We start from the raw sequence: 25,361 nt of genomic DNA on the forward strand, positions 1-25,361 counted from the left end.
TCTTTCTTTATAACATATTAATATTTAATGCTATTAAGTTTTACACCAGGAACTGTATTAGTTTCAGACCACATATTTTGATGTTTTATTTTTATTGAGTGTGTGTGAAAGGCTATGGTGCAAGTTTTACATTTCTCTTGATACTATCTCTTAAATTTTGGTGTTTTAAAAATGTTTTAAACTTGTCAGTATTTAGTAATTTCCAGATATCCTTTACCCATTGATTTCAATTTTTTTTTAGTTTGAAAGTGTACTTCATGGGATTTTAATTGTTGCATTTGTATTACAATTTACTTGGTGGCTGCAGATATGATCTATCTTGGTGAATGGTCAATGTCCACTTGAGAGGAGTAATCTAAAGTAGCAATGGAATCTAGCTGGATTTTTAGACCATATAATTTATTGTTTATTTTGTAATGACTTGATCTTCCATTTACTAAGATAATAGAAAAGCCTTCAACTCATAGTTATAATATGTCTACTACTTTGTTCTGGGCTAGCATTTTGATCTCATATATTTTGAGGACTGGTTTTTAGCCACATAAACACTTAGTGTTGGTGTAACTTCTCAGAAAAATTCTCTCTTTACAACCATCTAATAACACTATTATCCCTCAAACTTTTTATTTTCAAAATCTATTTACTCTAAAATTAATCAATTTAGTTTAGCTTAATTTTGCATTAATATAGCTAATTTGCGGTTAGTCTTCAGTTTTATATTTTATAAATATATAATATAATGAAATAATAATAAAATAAAATGAAAAATTTTTTATATTTTTTCATTTTCATTTTAACCATTGTATGTATTTATATTTAAATTGGAATTTTGCACATAGAATATAGTTTAGTTCAACATTGCTTTTGATCAACTTAATATTTCTCTCTTAATAATGTTGTTTAGCTATTCACATTTAAACCCTTTATAGATAAAGATTTGTTAAGCTAACATCATTCTGAAAGTATTTATTCTCTGGTTCCTAGACTTTTTCACACTTGCTTAGCCTTCTCTTGTTTTATTTTACTATATTATCACTTTCATGTCTATTTTTATATTGATTTTTATTGCTTTTTACTTGTTTATCAGCAGTATGCTTATAGTTTATAATATGCATTTGTGAGTAATTGAAGACTACATGTTTACTTCTCATATTCAAAATATAAACTTATATTCCCAGCATCTTTAGCTCATTTCATATTCCATTTCTGTTATGCATTTTAAATTTACATTGAATTTATGATTATATTTTGTTATGTATACACAAGTACCTATTCATAGTGTTTGCATTTTGACTTTAAAGTGTCCACAACTCATAACTTTACTTTTTGTCAGAATATAATATATCTAATTTTCTGAGTATATATATATATATATATTTCTTTCTGCTTGAAAAACTTCCTTTGACATTTTTATATAGTTTTACAGCCTATTAATTCCTTAAGACTATTCATTTCAAGAAATTATTGTATCTCCTATAACTTCAAAGTATACTTTCATTGCTTCTAATTTTGTTGTTGGCATTTTTGTTTTTTTCACTTTAAAATTTCACTCCAACCAGGAGTGGTCATGTATGCCTGTAATCCCAGTGGTTCCAGAGTCTGAGGCAGGAGGATTTGAGTTCCAGACCAACCTTATTGAATGTGAGGCACTCAGTGAGACCCAATCTCTAAATAAAATACAAAATAGGCCTCAGAATGTGGCTTAGTGATTGAGTGCCTCTGAATTCAATCCCCATTGCCAAAAAAATAAAAAAATAAAATAAAATAAAAATAAATTCACTCCATTTTCTACTTGCTTGCATCATTTTTGATGATGTCTGCTGTACAGTTCTTTCTTAAATTTAAAATGTCTCTTTTTAATATTGTCATGTGTCATAATCATTCCTCTTCAGCTGTTTGATTTTAATATTCTTAGTTGTGTGTGTGTGTGTGTGTGTGTGTGTGTGTGTGCGTCCACGTGTGTGCACACATTTTCTTTTTGGGTAATTTAATCATCTTTTCTTCAAGATCTTCTTAATGTATGAGCCTACTAATGAGTCAATAAAAAAGTACCTTCATCGCTATGCATAATTTCAATTTCTATTTTTCTATTTGATTTTTAATAGCATATATTTTGCTACTCAAATGATCTGTTCTTGCTTTTTGCATACTTTTCCTCTTAAAGATGTCATTATATTAAGCATAGTTATTTTACATATAGTGTGTGTTCTGTATTCATGTCATATTGTGTTGATTCTCACGATTGTGTTTATTTTGCTGTATTTTAATATGCCTCATATTTTGTTGTTGATATCAATATATGTCATATAGGAAATTTTATGCTTATTCCAAACACTATTCTTTTTTTTTCTTTTGGTAACAGGGATTGAACCCAGGGCACTTAAACATTGAGCACATCCCCTGCCCATTGTTTACATTTTGTTTAACGAAAGGGTCTTGCTAAGTTACTTAGGGCCTCACTAATTTGCTAAGGCTGGCTTTAAACTTGCAGTCCTCCTGCCTCAGCCTCCCAAGATGATGGTGTTATAGGCAAGCAACACCACACCCAAGCCAATCACTATTTATACAAGTACTTTTATTTTTTCAATTTTAAACATAACATAAATTTCTTGTTACTTTTTGTTTTACATATGTAATATTCTTAAGTAACTTCTTGTTCTCCTATTATGCTCTTTTAGTTATCTTATTATTATTAGGTTATTTAGTTTTGCATTATAACTAAAGACAATTTTATTTTTGCCATTCACTGACCCTTCCTTTATTGGAAGAAAATATTGACATTTCATTTGTGCTTGGAAAGAATGCCTGTTTTCCAGGCTAAACTTATAAATATCATCTTTTCCTTTAATTAAAAAAGAAAGTTTATAACATTTATAATTATGGGTCATATCAAACCTTTATTTATTTAGCAAATATGTGTCAATATTTTTAATACTTTACACATGCTCATTTTGAAAATACCGATCTTTTTTTAAAACTACCACTTTAAAGGAGAACAGTAGATTAGAATAAGGGGATTGAGATGCAGGGAGAACAGTAGATTAGAATAAGGGGAATGAGGTGCAAGGATAATTGATGGGAGACAGGAGGAACTGCAGAATGAAATTGAAAAAAATAAGCTTTTTGCATGTTTGACTATATTACAATAATTTCCTCACTTATGTATAACTACAGTGCACCAATTAAAAAAATAATAAATAAGTAAATAAATAGAGGACCAGAAGAGCAGAAGAGAGGGCTCAGAGGGAACAAACAGGGAAGAGAAAAGGAAAATACTGGGGATTAACATGGATTAAATCATGCTATATGCTTTTACAAACATATCAAAATGAATCCCACCATTATGTATATCTATAGTGCACTAAAAAATTAAAAAACCATGCCATTGTAGGAAAATAAATATGAAAAATGTAAATTTTCTTTAATGGGTAACTCATATAACTGCTAACCAAATCATCTTTCTGAATCATTGTTGTGTGTGTGAGTGTTTATGCAAATATGTCTGTATCTGTGGAGACTCCTGTGTTTATCCTCTCAATATTATGGCTAAGAAGTTCTGGACATGAAATTGATATATCACTGTAAATATTATTTCATTTTATTCAGAGAGATCCAGGAACTACACTATTCAAAATGCCTTTCTAGGTTGATTTTTCCCATAATTAATTCTATAAATATAGGACTTAGGATGGGTTGTATACATAAACAGAATCACTTATAGTAGCCCCTTAACTTGCAATGTAGAATTTGAAACAATTGAAGATTTTTTTTAGATTAGAATACATTAACCTATTTAAATAAGAATAAGAAAATTATTATAATTCACTTGTTCTTAATGAATTATTACAGTGTTTTCCATTGTTGAAAATTACCTTTTCAGTTATTTTTTTTCTTTTGGTTTTGCAGATGCATATCCATTAACACCTTTAGCCTTCCTATCCTAAATCTTAACTTCCTGATCCCATCTTAATCCAATCTTCCTTTGTACTTATCTCTGGGATCAGACAACATAAATGGATTTCTTGAGAAAGCCTTTGCTGTTTATGATATCTTGTTTTCAAAGATTACAGTAATGAAAGTAATGAAAAGATAAAATGAAAAAACAAAATCTGTATGAAAAAAATGTATCAGTCTCCTTTTTAGTTCAGGATGAATGTAGCAGTGAGACTGCAAAGCAGTCAGTTATCAAAGTTATCAGTATCTATGCAGCAGCAGCAGCATCTTCTGGACAAAACGAAAAACTGAGATAACACCAATGGGACTGTGATTAGTGGGAAAATGGTAGTTGCTAACAAAATCTGTTCTTTTCAGATCATTATTTGAAATGTAAATAAGAAAATGGAAACTGTACAGCTACATTAAACACTTGATGTACATTTAAGATAATCTCTCATTTAAATATAGGACTCTGAGTATGGCATTTCTCATTTCTAAAGGGGCATTACCCCAGATAATTATGAGATATTATTAGATTCTTCTATCAAAGATAATAATGTGTACTTTTATTTAACAATAAGATTGTGACAACTATACTGTATTTGTTAGTCAGATTTCCATTGCTATAACAAAATACCTGAGACAAATAAACTTAAAGGTGAAAAGATTTATTTTTCCTCATGGTCTCAGTGGAGTCAATACACAGTCACTTTGCTTCATCACTATGGTGCTATGCCAGGCAGATCATCATGGCAGAGATGTACAGTGGAACAGAACTACTAAACTAAGAGCAGCTGAAAGAAGAGAGAACTTGTTTTTAAAACATGCCTCCGGTAAAACCCATTAAACTACGAATCTATAAGTATATTTATCCTCTGATGAAGGCAGAGTCCTCATGATCCCATTATCTCCCAAAGTCTCAGTCTCTGAATATTGCTGCATTGGAGCTACCTCGCTGCAACACCTGAGATTTAGGGGGACATTAACCACTCAAGTCAAAACATTCTGATTCTGGTCCACATAGACTTATATGAGTCTCATGATGGAAAATGTTTCTCCCATCTCCAAGAGTTCAAACATTCTTTTAAGTTCAGCATTGTCCAAAATTCCAAGTCCAATGTGTCCTCTGAGACTTAAGGCAAGCTCTTAGCTTTAAGTCCTCAAAAATCAAAAAGAAAGCCATGAGCTTTCAAGATAAAGTGGCACAGAATAAAAATTACCTTTCCAAAAGGAAGGATCAGAAAAATAACAAGGAGGAATCACACCAAAGCAGGACCAAAACACAGAATGGCAAACGTTAAATCCTGTAGCACTCAGGATTTACTGTGTGGCATTCAGGTCATACAATGGTGTTGTCTGACCTCCAATAGACTTGGGGAAACCTCTTCCCTCTGTTTTTTTTCTTTCTGCAGAATATATGACCTCCCTTCTCAGCTGTGGCTTCCCTTGACAGCTGTGTTCTTGGCATTTTTAACTTCCTGTGGTCTCCCTGCAGTTTTAGCTTCATTCCCATAACTTCACAGCTCTCCTTCTCATGTGCTGCTTGCAAGAAATCTAGACTTATCTCACACATCTTCCCAATGTTTCCTTTGAAATTTTGCTGGAATTCTGTATAACCACACAGATTTTGCATTATGCATATCTGCAGAGTCAGCATCACATAGATGATGCTAAGGTCTGCTGTCAGTGGGAGCAGTAGTCCTGCCTCCTTGGACTGTGGCCATGACAGCCTCTAAGTGCCTGGATGGATGAACATGGCGGCAAAAATTCCCTGCACTCCAGCTCTCTTCTCAAACAAGAGTTTACATTCTTTAACACCTTTGTCTTTGCATGGTGGGGTTTTGCTGCCTCCTCAGATAACCTTGGGGCACCCTTTCTACTGTTCTGATATCAAGTGATTGGCTTCTTTGGATGGCACTAACACTTTAGCAGCCACATGATCCTTGGCTATAGCTTTACATGTGTTTCTTTTCTTGTCAAACTACAATGTGTTTATATTTTTCTTTTCTGCTTTTTGCATCCAGTTCTCACTGTAAGTCTAATTAAAACCAGAGGCAATGCCCATTGGCGCTACATAAAAATTGCATACCTTGAAATTTCCTCCACCAGATTAACTAATCAATCACCTTAAAACCTAGCTTCACACAAAGTCTCACAAAATGAACAAACTACAGACAAGTTCTTTGTCCATATGTGACATTAATGTTCCTCTTGTGCAGTTCCCCAGAATCTGTATTTCAATCTGAAACCTCAGGAACTTGACCTTCATTCTCTATATTCCTTTCAGCATTCAGTTTTTGTAATCCTCATTTAGACTGTCCATAATGCTCTATTTAGAATGTTCTAAGTTTCCCACCCTGTTACAGGGAGTCACTTGTCCACACTATTACAAATTTCTGCTACAAATCAATTTCAAAGTCTCCTCAACCAGATTATCAGATTAACACCAATGATTCCACATTTGTAATAGATTTCAGTGTCAGTCAGCTTTCCATTTGTGGTAAAATATCTGAGACATATCTACCTAAAGAAGAAAAGTATTTTGGCTCATGGTTTCAAATGCTTTTGTTCATAGTTGCTGACCCTAGGAGTATGAGTTTGTTGCAAGAAGGAACACCATAGCAGAAGGTGAGTGGCAGAACAAAACTGCTCACGTAATGGCACTAGGGAGCAAAAAGAGAGCTTGATTTTATAACAGAGCCTAGCCAGAAAAGCCCATTAGTTTTTACCCATAAATATTTCATCAATTGATTAGGTCAGAACCCTCATAATCTAATCTTCTTAGAGGCTCCACTTATGAACACTGCTGCATTAGGACAAAGCCTTTAATACCTGATATTTGGGGGACTTTTAAAACTCAAATAGTGCTAATCAGCTTTTCAAATCTATCAACAAAATACCTGACAAGAATATCTTGGAGGATGAAAGATTAATTTTGGCTCACGGTTTCAGAGGAATTAGTCTATTTTGACTGGTTTTTAAGGCAGAAACATCATAGTGATAAGGTGTGTTGGGAAATCTACTCAGCTCATGGAAACAAAACACAAAGAGAGAGAGAGAGGAGAGGCAAGAAGTGGCCAGGGACAGATATGGTCCCCAAGGTCATTTCACTTGTGACCTTCTTCCTTGTAGCCATAATCCAACTATCTACTCTTATCACACAGTAGTACATTCAAATTATTATACTACCAAATGAATTAATCCACTGATGAGGTTATAGCCCTTACATCTTAATCATTTTCTAAAAGTACCACCTCTAAACCTTGTTGTATTGTGTACCATGCCTCCAACACCCAAACATATCAGGGGTAGCATTCCAGTTCCAATCATAAAGCAAACCATAATGCCATCTATTTTAGTTAATATTTTATCTTGATAAACAACTTTGTGAATTAACACTGAAAAAGACCAGATACAATGAAACATTTTTACTTTGATATAGTTGGGATATTGAAGCTCCTTTAAATATCCATGGGTTGAAAACCTTTTCTCCCACCAGGTCACACCATCGAGTGGTGGTGAAACAGGAAGTGAGACCTAGAGGAAGAAAGGAAGCCATTGATGGTACAATGTAGAAGGCAATATTTGAACCATAGTCCTTCCTCTTTCTGTGCTTTGGCGACCATGAAGTGAGAAATTTCTCCAGAAACTATGTACTGCCTCCCTATAGGATGAAAAGCCACAGAGCAAACAGAACAAAGACTGAAACCTCTGGAACTATGAACCAAAATATGCCTGTCCTCTTTGTAAGTTGTTTACCTTGGGATTTTTTTTCCCCACAGTGATGAAAAGCTGACTACCATGAGAGTTAAAGATGTTTATTTGGATGCAATGATATGGCATTTGTTTTGGTGAATTATTTTCTTCAAAATGTAATAACCAAATTGAAATATGCAACAAATTTAACCCCCATTCTTTAGCTTTGTGTATATAAATAAAAACCTTGTTTTCATCACTAAAGTTATTGGTAGATTTCTGTGTAAACAGAGTTGTGCAGGAGGAGAAAATAAATCAATATTTATATCTAAATAAGTTTCTTTTATGAAAGTGAAAATACTACAGGACTATACTTTAGAATTATTATAAAATTATTATAAAAAATATTATTATAAAAAGGTCAGCTAATTTAAGCCAATGTAGCCCATAGTAGGACACATTAAACACACGTTTTACTAATCCCAGAATCATGCATTAATTGAAGACGATTTTATATTTTATGTGTAACAATATGAGGAGTCTTCTTAAGTCTTGCTTTCTTTAGCCAAATATGTTTTCTCTTTATTTATTCAAAATAAAACTGAGTGTTGTATTCTGAACATTTGCTAACTTATTTGGGAATAACAAAAACTAGTATTAATGTGCAATGTAAATATTCTCTGATTAAAAAAGAAAAGATTTGAATTCAGCATATGGTAATTGAATAACTTGTCGTCATAAATTGATAAAAAAGTGTACAATTTGGGTATGGTCGTGCACACATGTAATCCCAGTGGCTCGGGAGGCTGAGGCAGGAGGATCATGTGTTCAAAGCCAACCTCAGCAAAAGCAAGTTGCTAAGCAACTCAGTGAGACCCTATCTCTAAATAAAATATAAAATAGGGCTGGGGATGTATTTCAGTGGTTGAGTGTCCCTGAGTTCAATCCCGGGTATCCCTCACCCCTCAAAAATGTACTAAACATTAGATAACTTAATTATTAATTATTTTCTGCCTGGAGCCCCACAGCAAATAGTCTACTCATCTTTTGGAAAGTTAATATTCATCTCTACTATTCAAAGATTTTCTTTTATGGGCTTTTATTACTGTTTTTTAAATTTTTTAAAAATATTTTTTATTATTTTTTTCCCTATAAAGACTAATTCCAGAAATTCTCATGCAAGTTGGCAAAAGAATGACTTAGTAAACATGTGATTACATAAATTATTTTCTAGCTCCCACATACAAACATGCACAGACACACACACAATCTTTTTTTTTTTTTTTTTTGGTTTAGTGCTTCAAAGAATATTTTTATTTAGAGGCCTTAGAAATTAGTTTTTTGAAAAGAGATAAATTTCTAGGTGCTTATATATATTAAATATTGTGAAGATCCACATGTGAAGGATTAGATTATTTCTGGACCAAAACATAAAATGTACTAAATTAAATTTTAAATATTATTTACACACTCCATATGAAAATTCATATATTTAACTTTTCTTCATATAACTTAAATTAAAATTTATTTTATTTTACTATTTTAAATCAGTATTTTCTGATGATACACCCTAGATGGTACACCTATTATCTGGTATAGAAGTAAGATTAGAATTTTTTTCTTTGTATACCTCTGTTATATAAAGCTCATATTGTGCTAATATTTAATATATATACCTGAAAAATATTTGTGATGTGATGTTTTTCTCAGACATTCTCTTTATGACATAAGAATTTTTGTTTTTTCACAGAATGACTTTCCAGATATGAATTTATAGAAGGGATAGTCATATGACAGTGGGCACTTATTTTACCAATTATTTCATCTGCTTCCTGAAATCTTTTTTGTTTAGATTGACATGTGTGCAAATCATTATAGAATGCTTATCTTTAGATAAATTATCTGCATCTAATGTGAGTTTGAATTGGTACATCTATCCTTTCTCCATTCCAAATTGACACCATTTTTCTTTCTTTAGAACCACTCACTTCAATGAGCATCAAGGAAGAGGTCCAAAAGTATAGCTCTGAGAAATTTCATTTAAGTAATACTTTCACATTTCCTAGCCCTCTTCCTCTGAAAATGCAAAAATAGACTTTTGGCTGAAACATACTGAGGGAATATGGGGTCATGCTGGTATGCAGACAAATATTAGAATAGATCTGACACAACTGCTTGATGGAATCCTGTTGAAAGGATCACAAATCTCAGAAGCTTTTAAAGTGTCTGAGTATTCCATGAAAGTGAAATGTTTTCTCCTGCAATCATACAGGAATCTTATGGGAGCTTATGGTAACATAATTAGATATTTTGGGGAACTGCTTTTGTCCACATAAAATAATCCTTAAAATTGAAATTTTTCTGACCTTATTATAAAATATATCTTAATCAGGTAAAAATCCATATTTCTTTTCTTCAGGATCCCCTCAAAATTTCTGCAGGGAGGAAACAGTACTGCATAATAACAGATTAATTTATTGTGGATATATATGCCTTTGAGCAAACAAATTATGATTTTTGTCTTTTTTATATTACTATTATGTATTACATTGAATGACTTTATATTCTAACAATTTTACCTTCTTTGATCATATTATATAATTATTTTTATACTGTGATGAACATGGCTTAGTAATTGGATGTTACAAATTTTTGTTTGTCTTGATAAGGGACATGCATCTGTAATAAACAATTTTTTTTGAAATTTTTTTCCAATTCTGTATTTTCCATTTCTCTAATCTCTGTACTGATGGTACTCTTAATTTTACTATCATGAATTTTTCTTTTTTGACAGTCTTTTTCTAAAGGTTTTTCAATTGCCTTTATCCCCATGCCCCTATACTGCAGATTATACCCAGGGTTACTCCACCACTAAGATACATCCTCATCCCTTTTTGATTTTTATTTGGAGACAGGATCTTTACATTAAGTTGCTGAGGTTGACCTCAAACTTGTGATCCTCCTGCATCTTTCTGAGTAATTGGGATTACTGACATGCACCATCATGCCCAGCCTCATTGATCTTCTTAATAGGAAATTTGGTTTCATTTATATTTTGTATTAACTTCCTAATCTTGATTCCATTTATTTGTTTTCTAATTCTTTTCCATTCTTGTCTTTTCCTTGTACTCTGGGTTTAGTTTTTAGAGGCAATTAGAAATATTAGTTTCCTAAGGTGCAGTGTTATACTTACTGAATTTGTTTCATTTATGTTTTGTAAAGGTATTAACTACTGTAAGTTTCCATTTAAGCATCGGTTAGGTTTTATCTCATAAATTTTGGTATTTGGGTCTTTATATTCATCTCAAAACTATATTGTAATCTACAGTGGGATAATTCCCCTGAATCACTGAATGTTAATGCGCTTTTTAATTACCAAATATTTTAAAATTTCATGGTAATTTTTGCTATTGGATTTTAATTAAAGTATTCAATGGCTTCAATTTTTTTTCATTTTTTTAGTTAAATCATGTTTTATGTCACACTCTAGAAAATACTTGTGTAGACTTGCAAAGATTCTGTGTTCTGCTGTCATTTTGAGGAACATTATACAGATATCTATTAAATTAAATCTATTTATTTTATTTTATTGTACTATAGTGGATCAAACAATGACTTAATTTCTCCTTCACTTTTTTTTTGAGAGAGAGAGAATTTTTTAATATTTATTTTTTAGTTATCGGCGGACACAACATCTTTATTTTGATGTGGTGCTGAGGCTTGAACCCAGGCCGCACGCATGCCAGGCAAGCCCGCTACCGCTTGAGCCACATCCTTAGCCCAATCCTTCACTTTTTTTTAAGAGAGAGAGAGAGAGAGCGAGAGAGAGAGAGAGAGAGAATTTTTTAAATATTTATTTTTTAATTTTCGGTGGACACAACATCTTTATTTTATTTTATGTGGTGCTGAGGATCGAACCCACCGCCCTGAGCATGTCAGGCGAGTACGTTACCGCTTGAGCCACATCCCCAGCCCTCTCCTTCACTTTAGTTGGATATTTTTGCAGCATATATTATTCTTGTTTGACAGTTTACTTCTTAAAATATGTTTAATATATCAACATTTTTACAGTGCATTTTGTGGTTGTAAGTGGACAGAATGCCTTTATTTTATTTATTTTTACATGGTGTGAAGGATGGAACCCAGGCTCTCACACATGCTAAGCATGTGCTGTGCCATGGAGCTGTAGCCTCAGCCCACCATCTATGGCTTTTGACCTTGCTTCTAATGAGAAGCTGGTTCAGTCCTACAGATGGCTTGTATATCAACAGTCATTTTGATCTTTATATTTTCAGAATGAATTTTCATTTGTCTTCAACATTTTGACTATAACTTGTCATAGATTACTTTGAATTCATCCTATTTGGAGTTTGGTGAGCTTCTTAAATAGTAAGTTCATATTTCTTATTAACTTTATGGAAATTTTAGTCATTATTTTTTCAAATATTCATTCTATCCCTTCTCTATCCTCTTTTCTGGAACCCATTATGTATATGTGGTTGTGCTTGACAGTGTCCCACAGGCCACTGAGGATCTTTTTTTTTGCCACTTTTTCCTGAAAAATGTCAGTTGACACAATTACAAATTAACTATGTTTTTTTCTCTGCTACCTAAATGTTCTTGGAGAGACTATTTCATTATAACTATTGTAATTTTCAACTCACAATTTGTTTTTTACTTTTTTAAGACAACTTTTTTTCCTAGCACTGTGTCTGTATAAGTAGTGTGCATGCCTTTATCCTTGTTAAAAATTTCTTTATAGTAATAGTTTGGTATTTGTGTCTTTATTTATATGCAGCAACAGGCTAATATAATCACAAAATCGTTTTGATCTTTAAAATGATTTTTTTTCCATTATTGATACTATCTTTTATATTCTTATCTTCCTTTCTTTAACTTTTTGGTATGATTCATTTTAATGCTTTAAACATAAATGTCATGGGTAAATTAAAGTCTTTGTCAACTAAGTTAACAATTGGATCTGATTCACAAATATTTACACTGGCTGCTTTTTTTCTTGTATAATTCCATACTGTCCTTTGAAAGGGTTGATTTTGACATTAATTTATTGAAAATGGAACATGATAAATATCACAAGTGGAAACTCTGGAAATCAGGCCTCCCACTTGGGGTTTCTTTTTTCTATTGGTAGTGGTTGTTTATTGATGTTAACTTGTTTATGACTTTCTTTTCCTAATTCATTGAAGTCTGCATTTTTTATCCTGAGCAGTCACAGAAATTTTGCATGTTTAGCTTGATGATCAGCTAATGACCAGGTGGGAGTTTTCCTAAATATCTTGAGAAAAGTACACCTTATTGCACTACCCTGTGTCTGTATAAGTAGTGTGCATGCCTTTAGTGTTCTATGAATTTATAACTCTCTTAATCTTTGTTTCCTACTGGAACTGATCCATACAATTAATGGGAAGGTAAAGTGTCACTATCTTTTCTTATTTTTCCTGAGCATGCTCATAGACCTGCAAATGTGTGACTTTTCATATTTCCAGAAATATTTTGAAGGTCTTCAAAGCTCCCACTCTTCTGTTTAATTTTTTATTCAAGTTGGTATTTTCCCTGGTTAGTATCAGTGTTTCTAGTAGATTCACTGTTCAATAATTGTTACTGATATTTTTTTAAAAGCACCAGTAGTAAAACTCTTTCCACTGAGTATTTAGTAAAAAAACAAAACAAAACAAACAAACAAACAAAAACAATGATGAGACATTTCCAGTGAGCTGCAGATGGTTCAAGAAGTAAAAGTTCTCTAGTAACTGATTATACCCTTCAGTTGGCTTCCAGGCTGTTACTTTTCTTGCTTCAAAAGATTTGGGCAGAAGGGAATGTAGCAATTCAAATTAAAATGCTACAATGAGGACTGAAGGTACAACTCAGTGGCTGAGTACTTGCATTCCACAAATGAGGACATGTGTCTGATCCACACATAGAATCATACATGAAACTGACAATTCTTTTTGAGGTCTAGTCACTTCTCTGGAATGTTCACTCTTCAGATATTTCCAAGTCTTAGGTTAATGTCCAGAATTCTGATAACTAATTTTATTTGGTTTTATGAGAAAGCATATTTTCAAAGGTCCTTACATCATTATCTAGAAATCCTGTCAGCAGAAGAATGATTGCCTCTTGAGCATTCATTTGAGAATGAATGCATTTGAGCAATGTCTTTTGAATGGAAAGAGCTTTTGGCAATCTTCTGCAGCTATAAAAATTGTTTCATAGCTTGATTTGAATGCTAAATACATGCCTATGTATATGTGAAAAATTTTTGTCTGCACACTAAGGATTTTGCACTTTATTATATAAATTACATTTTATTAAAATTAGAATAAATTTTTGTATTGTTTTCTATACATTAAAATAAGTAGACTGATACTGTATTAGCTAGATAAGATCATATTAATTATGTTGAAAACAAATGCACAGTAGAATATCATCAGCAGCTATAAAATTGTATTTTAAAATCTAATAAAATGACAAATCTCTGGCAAAACTAAAAAAAAGGAGAGAGATTAAAAAAGAATTTTAAGGTTGTATTATTTGAAGTTGGATGAAAATTCTTTTAAACATTTTAGGAGATATACAAATTCCTAGAAAACCCAGTAAGATAGGTGAAAATCAGCATTTTCCAGCAAGTTTCCACTACAGTTTTTAAAAAGATGTTTCTGTATAAGAATATATATATTTTGATAAGCAATAGAACTAAAAATAGAAAGTTTTGCCCTCTGAATTCTCCAAGGATGAAAGCAGAATTTTGAGAATTTAAATTACCAAAAGCAGGAAGCAGAATTTAATGGGTGATTCAGGGTTAAGAAGATATTGTTATCTTCCCATGAGTAGAAAGCACTAGTTTCACAAGAGAGTATGGTGTTGAGGATGAGATCAGGTATATTTTAGTGTATGTAACAAAAGTGAAAATTAATCAATGGACCATATACAAAGGTACTGATAATAAATATGGCAGACCTTTGAACATAGGAAAACTGACTCATCAACACCTCTGGACACACATTTAAAGACTACTCTTTCATGTTACCAACTGCTTTAGTTTGGAAAGAATGAATGCCCAGAGATTGAATAGAAAAATATCCTATGACATATAAAACTCGGAAGTTCTCTCACGCTGAAACAAAAAATTTCATATTAAAACTCAGTGCTTTAATACCATTTAGTGCTTAAGAGAAATATGTACATGTTTAAAATATATTCAGAGGTTACTCTGACAAGAATATACTGATTAAATTTCCTTCATGTATGACTATTGCAGACTAAATTTTTCACTGTTCAACCCATTATGTAATCACTTAAAGGGGCTTTTATTTCATAATTAACTCCGAATGGTGCTTAAGCAAAATAGACGCACATGTTCTGTCTGCTGGTTTTCCCCCTTGTGTATAATTAGTAAGTGTGTGTAACATAATGAGGCAAACACAGTTCTAGTCAGACTTAAGATAAGGCCATAGGCTAGCATTTCCAAAGAACATGTACATTCTCTTCACCAGAAAACTTCAAATCAACATGCACTTCTGCTTTGCTCAGTTAGGTGGGGATTATAGTATATTTTTCACAGATTATAAGCACTGGAAAAAAGGAGAGCATATAAATAAAACCTTTTCAGGAGTAAGGATATTTCATTTTCAGCAATTCCCCAAAATTATCAATTCAAAAATTGATGAATGAATATTGCAGAGGCTATTACCAGGGTTTAGTATTGAAGCATGTAAGAAGTAGAATTACTTAGAAATTCTCCCCCTGATTCGAGGGTGAGTAATTATAATGATTATCACCCAAAAGGAAACATTCAAGACAATCAGTCTGGCATAATTTATCATGTCTAATATTAACTTTAATTTTCTGATACTCATATTCTATAGATCTGGCAGGAAACATCACTTATATTATGACCTATATCATAATGTCAGAACTGAGAAGCAATTAGTTTTAATTCCATTGTTATGGTGGGTTATGGAAAGAGATTCCTAGCCAGTATAACATCTACCGCTATTCCTACCAAGTATAAAGGTCTTTTCCACCTAAATTCATTCATCTGCATCCATCTAGTTTCATAATCAAAAGCTCATCAATTATAGACCCAGTTAGAATTTTAACTTCACAACTTTCTTTGACACAGACCTATTATCCCATTCACCATGTCATTAACCCATTTTATCTCAGAATTGTTCCTCAAATTGAATCACTTGCCTTCCTGCCCAATGTTTACACTGTGCCATCCAGGATAATATATGCCAGGGCTACCAATTATTGCAAAATCTCAATGACTTCAAAAAAATAAACTACCCCATCCTGCATGACGAGTTCAGGTTGACTCCATTGCTCTAGAATGTTTTAACTGAATGGTTGATGAGGTATCCAACTGCAGACATTGGTGGACTTCTGGCAGTATAAAAGAAAACACTATGGCTCTTGTAGCATCTGCCATTAAGTGCATTTTCCCCACATTTAAGGAGCCAAAATGTGTCTCAGGGCTAACCTTGATTATAAAATGAACTATAACCTTTTCTCAGAAATTAACAAAAGATATTGTCAAAAATAATGCTATTAATATAAACTCCCTCAGACATCAGTATTTCATTTCTAAAAGAATTACCTGGCATTCCAAAATATCTACTACTATTCATTCTTTTGTATCTCTTCTAGCCTAATCAGTTCTCAAAACTACAGAATACTTCCTCCCATTCAAATTGAGAATCTCACCTCCTTCCAAAGATCACTTACAGTATCTTGAAAGATTTGGAAATTAGCCTTCTCTTCTCCCCTATCTCAAGCTCATTCCTTCTTCACTCTCAGTCCAACTCTTTATCTCGGCTTGCTGTATCTGTATCTCTATCTACCTCTATATCTGTCTCTGTTTGTGTCTCAACCCAAAACCCCCATCCCCATCACCCATTGATTGTCCAATTTTAATGATGCTGTTCTTTTTTCACATTATTTTAAGTTTATAATTACCATTCCACTAGCATGTTCTTTTCCCCCTTATAACTGGATTGTTCTATTCTCTCCTGTTCATGTGACTTACTCTTTTCCTTCCTTCATCTATCAGAGCAACATCTTTTTCTCAGGAAATGTATCTTGACTTCTCTGTAATGTATCCAGTCTAAGGTGTCTCCTAATTTAGTATCTCTCTTCAACTTTTCACAAGCAGTATTTTAATTGAACACTTTCATAAAAATTTCTTTTACTAAATAAAAGTAAAATAGTTCAAAAGGCTAAAATATGTAAAAGAAACTGTGCTTTTTTTGATCAGATACTCTACGTTTAAAGATGAATAATAAAAACTCCTCTTATTGAATTACTTTATCTTTCCTCAAAGACTTCAAAACCTATATTATAATATATCTGTACCTCTGTCTTCTATCATCTTTGATAAATACCTTTGGGATTTTTTTTTTCACTGTGGATTGAACTCTGGTGTTCTTTACCACTGAGCTACATCTTCAGCCCTTCTTATTTTATTTTATTTTTTATTTTGTTACAGGGACTTTCTAGGTTGTTTAGAGCCTCTCAAACTTCCTGAGGCTCACCTCAAAATTGTTATCCCCTGCCTCAACTTCCTGAGTTTCTGGGATTACAGGTGTACAACACTGTGCCCAAAAAACTTTAAAAATTATTGAATATGGTAAAGTGATTTCTTAAAATTTACTATTAACAGAGGTTCAATATAATTTCAATGTGTTACTTCATGTAAATAATCTTAGCACATGAGGAAAGTGTTACATTTGTTTTACTTAAAATGCTGTGAAGGCTTAGTATTACACAACAACAAAAAACTCTTGGTTCTATGGTTTGTACTCAAATTTATATAATTCTTTTTTTAATTATTTATTTATTCTAATTAGATATATATGACAGAAGAATGCATTTTGATTCATTGTACACAATTGAAGCACAACTTTTCATTTCTCTGGTTGTACATGATGTAACATCGCACCATGTGTGCAGTCACACATGTACCTAGGGTAATGATGTCCTTCTCATTTCACAATATTTTTTGGTTGTATCCCCCTCCACTCCCTCTTGTTTGTCCAGTTAAAGCTTGTCCATGCCACACCCCATTATAAGACAGCATCCACTTAAATGAGAGAAGATTTATTTGCCTTTTTGGGGAGGATTGGCTTAATTTGCTTAGGATGATATTTTCCAACTCTATCCATTTGCCTGCAAATGCTATAATTTTATTCTCTTTTAAAGCTGAGTAATATTCTATTGTGTATATATACCACAGTTTTTTTATATTCATCTATTGAAGGGCATCTAGGTTGCTTCCACAGTTTATCTATTGTGAATTGAGCTGCTATAAACATTGATGTGGCTGCATCACTGCAGTATGCTGATATTAAGTCCTTTGGGTATAGATTAAGGAGTGAGATAGCTGGGTCAAATGGTGGCTTCATTCCAAGTTTTCTAAGGAATCTTCATGCTACTTTCCAGATTGATAGCAGCAATTTGCAGTCCCACCACCAATGTACAAGTGTGCCTTTTCTCCCACATTCTTGCCAATACTTATTGTTTACAAAATTTGTGTAATTCTAATATTGACAGTCTCTTAAATGACAGAAAAGATTTTTTTCTGCTCCCACTGAGACATTATGTAATATTTGATATACCTTTATGAAGCTTTTCCTTCATTATCCAGTGATGAGATTCACTATTCTGTTATATATTTTCTTTCAATTCTATATTGCTTTTTCTTTTATTTTTTAGTGTTTCATTTAATTCAATAGATAAAGTTTGATTCTTTCAAAATTCTATATTACTTAATGGAAATTTTGCTATTTTATACAATGTAAAAGTATTTTAATAAGTATTTATCCATATAGGTGTTTCCATAAGTAAACATTATTTATTTTGACTAGACTTGTGTGTATGTGTATGCATGTTTAATTTTACATAGAGCATTACCTTAAGTGTATGTGAAACAAATTAATATCCAAATTGTTTGTTTTTAAATTTAGGAATATGTATTTTACGTAAAAAATATTGAGAATAAGCACATTTATGGTGAGTAAAAATTTTCAATGGATAATAGTCTCCAGGAAAATTTATTTCAAATCAATAATTTCAATTTTTTTTTGTATTGATAATAGTATTCAGACAATTAATTGTGTTCTGTCATAAAAATATACTTGATAGAGACAATTTGATTTTACCATTATTGTTGAAATTTTTGTGTTTTATTTTATGAAAGTTCATGTCTTAAAAGTAACCCAGAATCCATGTCCCAGTAAGCTTACATTTGTACTTTCCATCTTTATCCATTACTCTAAGTTCAAATAATTGAAATATAATTTTTGCTGGTTAAAATAAGTTTTTCATATTGATTACATGGAAAGGAAGTGATTAAACAACCTTATATGTAAGATTAAGTATATTCTAATATACATTATGGAGCATGTACAACAGAAATTACAAAATATATGGTCAGCAAAGAGATAAGTATTTTACAGAGCTCAAGAGTGTTGCAAGTGTAGGTGAGGATGTGTATACCATTGATGGGAATATAAATTAGGATAGCCATTACAGAGATCAGTAGGACATTTCTCATAGTATTTAAAACAGAGCCACCATGTGAACCAGCATTCCACTTCTATTTATATACATAAAAATAGTAAAATTATTTGTCAAAAACACATCTAAACACTCCTGATTTTATTATAGCACTACTAACAATAGCCAAGAAGTAGAAACTGTCTAAGTGTTCATCAACAAATGCAAGGCTAATGAAAATGTGGTACATATTCATAGAGAAATACTATTCAGCCATAAAAATTAGTGAAATCCAGTCATTTGTAACAACATGGATGGAAATAGAGATCATAATGTTAAGTAAATCAGGATTAGAAGGATTACATACAACAACTCATGAGGAGTCTGGAAGGTTGATCTCCTGGGAAGTGAAGTAGATTGGTAGTTATTAGAGGGAAGGAGAGCAGTGGGAAGGGAGCAATGTCGGAAGATTGAACAATGAGAGCCCTGTTACACTTAAATAAGGCTAAGAAGTTTAAGTGTGCTACTGCACAGAGGAGTGATTATAGATACTATTATCTACTTTATATCTCAAACAGCTAAAGAATATAAACGCTTTTATTAGAAAGAAGTGGTAAATGTTTGAGAAGATATATTTAACCCTATTTAAACATTACACAATTAAACATTACCTGGTATTCCAATAATATGTCCAATTTTTGGTCCTACTAAAATAAAGTTTAACTTAAGAAAGACTCATTAAAAATGAATTTAGCTTAAGAAAGAATGACAACTGTTCTCAGAACACCAAGGTAGAAATATATGTATTTTTTTTTCTTTTTAAATAAACAAAATTAAAATGTTCACTGTTCATTCTTTTACTAAATCACATATGATAGAAAAAGAGACTTGGTCATTTGATCTACTTCTACTTTTCAAATACAGGAATATAAAAATGTCCCAGAATCTCATTTTCTTCAACTATAAACTAGATATCAATATAAAATAATTTTAATATTAACTTTAAAAGATTTTATAAATATGCAATAACAGTGTGCCAATATTCCTACTATCACCAATAAAAACAAACATTTTTGATCATTTATCAATTAATTGCCTTTATTGCTTCATCACACATACCATATGCCCTTAATTCCCTTTATTCTTGCTCATTAGTCTGAAGAACCCAAGCCCTGTAGAGGCCAAGTTGATATGTAACACTTTATCTTTTGAGTAGTTTTGAATGTACATAGTTGAAGACTTTGCTCTTAACCACAATGTAAAAGCAATATATACTATATCAATACTCCCCATTAGGAGTCTGATAAAATATCTGCCACTTATCCTAGATAAACAGAAGCTGAAGTATGCATATGATACAAAAGAGGCAGCAAGCACTTGTGCAGAGCTCCTAAAGCCCGGGGAAATGCAGCTGCGGTAATACAAACCAATTTGGAGGATCTTTCTCTTCACACTCTGGCAACAAAGATTTCCAAGTGTATGGGAAATTACAAGGGATGAATTTATTCCATTTACCAAATAAAAACTCTAATCTTGTCTTCTAGTATAGAAAGATTCAATAAAAATACCTCATTCTATAAATGCCAAGCATTACTTTTTCCACAATTATAGTATAGACTCTTCCTTTCCTAAACGTCCATTTGTGGGTTTTATGTACCAACCAATCAAGACTATTTACTTCATTTAGAACTTCTCCTGCCAAAGAAGCAATTTGGTGTATAACTGGCTCCAGTCTGGGAAGACATCCAAAAGAAGCTGTTCAGGTGAGTAACACTGTGATTTACATGCAGGTGCAAAACATAAACTTAGAAATACTTTGAAAAGGCCAACTGAAGATATGAAGCAGAATTGAGTTAACTAGAAAGGAATATAATTTTTCTTCTGGGGTTTCAATACTCTGAAAATGTTATGTATTTTATTATCATTATTATTTTTACATTTATATCAATGCATCTTCTTTGGAAGTTTGCTTATGCATTTTATTTTTAGGGCAACAATATGAAGCTAATGACTCATGTAAACACAGAATCATATGGTTAACAATCCTAGTGGAGTAGAATAGAGATTTTTCCTCCCTGATTAAAAAGAGAATAACTCCATTGGGATGCCTGATATGCCTGAAGATAAAATGTACTTCATTCTTCTGCTTTAGTTTTCTCAGACTTTCCTACAATTAAGCTAAGTTTTATTTATTTATATGTAAAAGTTGAACTATATAAAGCAACCATGTAAAGAATACAAGGAAATTAAAAGAATAGGCCATACATTTTGCACAGTTTAAAGCTGACTACAAGTATATCTATAGGATTATTCCTATGTCATTCTATAAGTTAAAACAAAATTATAAACCAATGAACTCTAAAATAAAGGATTGAATTCTAGCATGAGTGTAACAGAGGTTTTACATGTTTCCTCACTTTGCCTTAGATAATTGTCTTCAGTAATAGACCAGCTAACAGCTGCAGCTAAAATTCAGGAGAAGCATTCAAATGGTAGGAAAACTGACAAAAACATCAATGTGTGTATGTTAGTTCCAGCACTACTAAAAAAAAAACATGAGAGCTCTATACCTTGATTTTCTTATGAAAATAATTACTGCTCTGACTACCTTTCAAATTTGTTTTTAGAGTCAAATGTTGTACTAATTATAAAAATTTTTAAAAAATTATAAATTACTTTTATAGAGAAAAGGAGGAAATAATTTATAATTACTTAATTCAAAAATAATGATTTTTCAGGATGTTATTAGCAAGTATCTTAGATACTCCCAACACTGTGACTCTTAAGAATAGATGTGAATAATTTAACAGTGGTACTAAAACATCTCACAAAATATGATATAATCATCCCCAGATATGAACCAAATCCATATACATGTGTAGTTCTGTATATACACTATTACATTCCAAGTATTTGATTTGAATACTATAACTATTTCTCTAATCAATAGGAAAATATTGATCAGTCATAATTTTCTACTGTATCAGGTAGATTTCTACTTTTATAATTATCCATATTTGAAGCTGTATTTTCTTTCAGGCTCATATCAAAGTCTGTGACTTTGAATATGGCACATAGCTGCTGGAATTCCACTTTATTCATGTATGATAGCTAGTATAAAAGGCTTAAAGGAAAGATGTAAGAGATAAGAAATTTACGAGAGCTAAGGAAAGTATATTTCAGAAGAAAATAAAGGGGTTAGAAATTAAACCCACAGAAACTATTAATACAATGCTTTATAAAAATCTGTTGGATAATATCTCTTTGTCTTACTTGATGAAGAGAAATAGGAAAAACATTCTATGGTGAAAATCACCATCACCGATGAATACATTTATTTCAATTCTCTTCTATAAGTAACTCAATCAAATATAGTTGAGTATATATCTATGTTCCTTTGAATTCATCTCATATGATTTGAATTTATTACTCAGCTTTACTGATTAATCATTAATTACTGAACGAGAGAGAGAGAGAGAGAGAGAGAGAGAGAGAGAGAGAGAGAGAGATATGATGGTTGGTAGCTTGATTAGTTCCAGGGATAAAATATAAACCCCATGGCTCACCCCAAAATGACATCTTTTAGTCACACCCTGCTTGCCTACAATTACCACCCATTTAATTTATTCAAGTGGACTAATTTAGTCATTAGGTTATAGCTCTCATAATCTAATCATTTAGCCTTTGAACATTCTTGCCTTGTCTTACACATGAACTTTTAAAGAATACCTCATATTCAAACCATACCATGGAACCTGGAAACAAGACAAATTTAGGTATACACCCAAGCATAATAAACCTATCTGTCAAGGCACTTGTGTGCAAGATTTCTCCTGAATAGCTTAACGAGTGGTTTTGGTTGCACATTCAATGTCAAAACTCAAATTCCTTCGTGGAATCGGGCTATTTCCAGGACTATTTCCAATTGGACTAGAAACACCATCAGTAGATCTTCCACATGGATGCAGGTATGCACTCTCAAAAGGTATGAACAAAATGTTTCATCTAAATCTCTTAGACTTGATAATTTTTTTAAAAAAAATTCTCCTATAGTGTAAAGTATTTGCATTTTTTGTGCTTATTCAAATCATCCTAAATATGGTCTATAAGAAATAGCTCATGTCACTAGAAAAATTGTTATTGGCAAATATTAAGTAAACATTGCGGAAATAAAAGGAAAGGCTTGTCACCGTGATCAAATATATTAGCAATAGCTACTCAGGTAATGTTGGGTATCTTAGAAAAAGAGATGTGCTCATAAATAGCCATACTAGCAAAAGCACAAAAAAGATTCAATGCAATTTCTACCAAAATTTCAAAGACATTCTTCATAGAAATAAAAAAAAAACTGATCATAAAAATCATCTGGAAATGTAAGAGGCTTATAATAGCCAAAGCAATTATTAGCAAGAAAGTGAAGCAAGAGGCATCACAATCCCAGACCATAAATCATGCTACAGAGCTCTACTAACAAAAACAGTATGGTATTGGAACCAAAACAGGGCAAGAAGGCAAATGGAACACAATAGATGACAAAGAGACAAATCCATGACATTACAGTTTTTTCACAGTAGGAAAAGGTACAAAAATCATAAATTGGGGTAAAGTTAGCCTCCTTAACAGATGGTACTGGGAAAACCGGAAATCAATACATAGTAGAATTCAATTTATCCTTCATCTCTCACTCTGCTTAAAACTCAACTCAAAGCAGATCAATACCAGAAAATCTGTGCATACTCAAAGAAAATTCCACATAATTGCTCAGGAACTGACTTTCTTAACAAGACTCTGAAAGCATAAGAAATGAAAACAACAGTCAATAAATGGAATTGCATCAAACTGAAAATATTCTTCACAACAAAGGAAACAAGAACTGAAGTGAGAACCTATGGAATGGAAGAAAATCTTTACCACTGGCAGCTCAGATAGAGCATCAATCTCCAGGATATTTAAAAAACTCAAAAACTTAGCAATAAAAAACCCAAATAACTCAATCAGCAAATGAACAACAGAACTGAACAGACATTTCCCAAAATAAGAATTATGAATGCTCAAAACTATATGAAAAAAATGTTCAACATCTCTAACAATTAGAGAAATACAAATCAAAACTAAACCAACATTCCATCTCACTCCTGTCAGAATGGCAGTTATCAATAATACAAGTAACAATAAATGTTAGTGAAGATGGGGGGGAAAGGGTATATTCATATATTTCTGAAGAGATTGAAAATTGGTGCCAGCCCTCTGGAGAGAATTATAGTGATTCTTCAAAAAAGTAGAAATGGAAGCACCATTTGACCAGTTGTCTACTCCTCAAAATATACCCAAAGAACTTAAAATCAGCATACTACAGTGACACAACTACATCAATGTTTATAGCACTGAATTTACAATAGCTAAGCTATGAACCCAAACTTTATGATTGGCAGATCAATTCATGAAGAAAATGTGGTTTATATGTACAATGGAGTATTATTCAGCCAATAAGAAGAATGACTCCATGACATTTGCAAATAAATGAATGGATCTGGAGACTATCATGCTAAGTGAAATAAGCCAATCCCACAAAACCAATAGCCAAATGTTTTCACTGACATGTGGAAGCTAATTCACAATAAGTGGAGAGAGGCATTACAGATATTCACTAGATTAGACAAAGGATACAGGGAGAAAGGAAAGGAAAGACAGTAGAATAAATCCAAAATAATTTTTGTATGTACATGAATACACCATAGTGAATCCCATCATTGTATACACCCATAAGAATGGAGTCATATTTAAATATAGATATATTCTATACTTGCATAGTTACATAAAATTGGATTCTACTGTCATCTATAACTAAAATGAACATGAATAAAGATACATTTGCAAACAGAGGCTGGAATTTCAACTGGGTCCAAAAGCAATTGAATATAAAGAAGCAAAAAAGATATATATTATACATAAATAAATCAAAATGTTTCTATCTTCAAAAATAGACACTTCTTCATATTACCATCATTTGTCTTATTGATCTTCATAATCAAGAAATGTGTATATTTAATATTACTATATATATACATATATGTGTCTCTCTCTCTCTCTCTCTCTCTCTCTCTCTCTCTCTATATATATATATATATATATATATATATATATATACATATATATATAGTCATTTATTTATTTCTTATGGCAAATGGCTACTTTCTATATTCACATTA

Source organism: Callospermophilus lateralis, unplaced genomic scaffold, assembly GCF_048772815.1.
Source record: "Callospermophilus lateralis isolate mCalLat2 unplaced genomic scaffold, mCalLat2.hap1 Scaffold_73, whole genome shotgun sequence".
NCBI lineage: Eukaryota > Metazoa > Chordata > Mammalia > Rodentia > Sciuridae > Callospermophilus > Callospermophilus lateralis.